Source organism: Mustela lutreola, chromosome 5 (genome assembly GCF_030435805.1).
Source record: "Mustela lutreola isolate mMusLut2 chromosome 5, mMusLut2.pri, whole genome shotgun sequence".
Lineage (NCBI taxonomy): Eukaryota > Metazoa > Chordata > Mammalia > Carnivora > Mustelidae > Mustela > Mustela lutreola.
The window spans coordinates 101,512,171-101,515,280 of NC_081294.1; positions in this window are offsets into that span (position 1 = coordinate 101,512,171).

The window sequence follows — 3,110 nt, forward strand, 5'->3', positions numbered from 1 at the left end:
GGCAGAGAGAGGAGGAAGCAGTCTCCTTGCTAAGCAGAGAGCCCCATGCGGGGCTCGATCCCAGGACACTGGGATCATGAGCCAAAGGAAGAGGCTTTAACCCACTGAGCCACCTAGGCACCCCTAGTGGAGGGATTCTTGATGGTGGTAGCGGGGCTCGCTCTGCTAGCTCTTAATCAGTAAAACCTGCAGGAAGGTGCCTACCCATATGAGAAGCTCTCACTAGAATGTAGGCATCCTCAGAACCTCTTCTTTTCAGCTTTAGGCCTCAGCCATAATTCCCGGACAGAGTCCTCTTATGAATTAACAAACAAAGAAAAACAGGTCAGATCAATTAGCAAATATACTTTAAGCATCTATTATTTCATGCACTAGATGATAGAAAGAAAAGAAAAGGAATCACAGAGTTAATTGTGAGGGATCTTGGTAGGGAGGATAAATATCTATAATAAGAGATGGGATTTGAAAATTGTAGATAAGAGAGATCATTGGTCCTCATCGGGACTAGTAATTCTGTGTTGGCAATTCTCCACTTCCCCTATTGAAGCAGCACTAATTACAGGCAGGGGAAGGTGAACCCTGAATAACTAAATTGGATTATTTTTATTGTTTCCTCAGGAACCACACCATGTGGGGAATGTTTGTTCAGGGAATATGCTGTGTTTTTATTCATTTCATTCAATTGTCTGTAAGAGTGATTGAACTTTATGTTCTATAGCTTTAATACCATGAAAAATGCTTGTAGTACATTGATTTTAGACAGGATATGAATTTCAAAACTCCTGAGCTATCCCTTAGCACTGTCCTTCCATGTCCTTTTGTCTTGTCATTATTTTATTTAGCTGATCTTCCCTCTTGATCTCCCATTCAGCTTTTCTTTAAAACATAAAAGCCTTAAGGTCATTTGCAAACTCTTCCTATTGGATTTGGGGTCTCAGCCTTTCTGCCGGGTGGTCATTACTCTGGATGAGGACTGTAATGCGATGGGGCTTCTATTTCATTAACTACAGGTTTTGGAAGGGAACAGAACAGCAAGCAATGCAAAGTCATGGTTGGGAACTCAGCCTTCACCTGGGCTCACATTCAGGTCACCACTTATCAGCTCAATGACCTTGAGACATTGCTTACTCTTCCTGACCCTCCATCTTATTATTTTTACAATGGCTATAAAAAGACTACCTCCGTCACAGTGCTGTTGGGAGGATTAGATGAGATAATGCTTGTGATTCCCTTAGGGTGCTGCCTGACGCATAATAGCACTTAATAAATATGACCTCCTCTTCTGAAAAAGGGAGTGGGGGTAGGCAAGGAACGTTCTTAGTAAATGTGTACATAGTCACTACAAATTTTATAAGTGCTGTGGCATTTTTGTGGACTGTGCTGTCTCCAGGAGGGATATATAGCTTTTCATTAGGTTGGAGGGCCTTCTCCGTGAAGAAGGAAATTATCTCATCAGGGTTCATGTTCCGCGGTTGTGGTGCCTGCTGAGGTCGATTTAGCTCACTTACAAAGCCACACACCATGCAGCAGCGTTCATCGCCCTCCGCCTTAGCTTATTAATCCTCGAGTTATTCCTCTACGGTTCAAGGACATATTGTCTTTCCAGTCAAGGCACCAAGAGGTGAAATAACGTGCCCCAACCGGGACTGAAAGTGGGTGGCTGAGTCAGCTCTGTTTCTCTTGTGACCCACCCTACTCCAAGGTTTCATTTGTACGAAGACTTTTTCCTCCTTAAAACTGAGGCTTAATTGCGGGCGTTTTATTTGCTAAGTGAGAAAGAAGCAGTGGGGGATAATAGAATATAAACTGGACCAGTATCAGCTTAGGCTTTAAGTCCCTTCCCTGCCCTCACTGTTAGGTGACTGGGTACAAAGCATCCAGCTTTCATTCCTCTCCATTCCTTTCCAGCCCTCATTCCCACATCGCTCCAATGCAGGATCAGATTGGAACCATCTCAGCGTTCCCTTCCAGTGCAAACACTCCATGGTTAATGCTTTTGGAGAGAAGAGACAGCCCTTTTTGGCGACCCTAAATCTTACTAAATTAGAAGAGATTTTAATTTTAGAATGTTCTTCATAATTATATAACATCATGTGAGTTTTGACCCATCAGCAAGTGACAGTAGAGTGCCACTCTGGGCATCTTTAGAGCCAAAGGAAATGAAAGGCAAGCAATCAGAGAGCATCTCGAATGCCCCAAGGTTGAGCATCCCGTCCTGGGTCCATGCTGAACCTCTTGGCTTCATCCAGATGCTGTGGGTGGTGCTGCTTCCTGCAGAGCTTCCTGGCAGCTGTTGCTCTTGGAGCATGGTGTCTGACGGTTGCCAAAGAGAGTGAGCTCATGCCATGGCTGCCTGGCCTAGCATTCAGCCCCAAGAGTTCTTTTCAGCAAAGGTCTCTCTCCATTCTCCTCTCAGGCAAATGTGCAGTTGTGTAGGTAGCATCTAACTATAGCATAATTACCCAACTGTTCTCCAAAAATGCTAGGGGCTTGCTTCCACCCTCCTCAGCACAGATGCAAGCACCCTGACAATGCTTATGGTTGTCTCTTGAAGCCACTCGTAATGTACCATTGTTTCTCTTAAACACATCCAAAAGGGAGAAGCTCCAGAAAGTGATTTGCAAGTCTAGGGCTATTGTCCCAGATGCTGCTTTCCCTGGGCTCTGAGTTTCTGAGGGAGAAGTCTCTAGGTAATTCCACAGAGATTTTACATCCCTCATGGCCTCTCCAAAGGAAGATGCTGGTCTCTCGATAGCCCACAATCCTGTGGGGCCAAATACTTGGCTGTTTGGATGGGAGCTATCAATTTCTGATGGGAAAAGGGAATGCAGATTGTAATAGTAGTAAGCATACTATTGTTTGAGCATCTCTCAGACTGAGCATCTTATGGGTCAGTCATGCCTATGATAATTACCGTCTTAGAGATGAGAGAACTAGAGATGGAAAGAATTGCCTTTCTGAAGACCACAAAGGTCTTAAGTGGCAAAACTGGAATTTAAATTAGGCTGAGTCTAGGTAAAAAACCAGGAGGGAAGCTCCTTATGGTGAGGGCTGATACCTACCCTTCAGAACACCCCCCCTCCCCCGGCCACGGCCCAGAAAGGCCACAC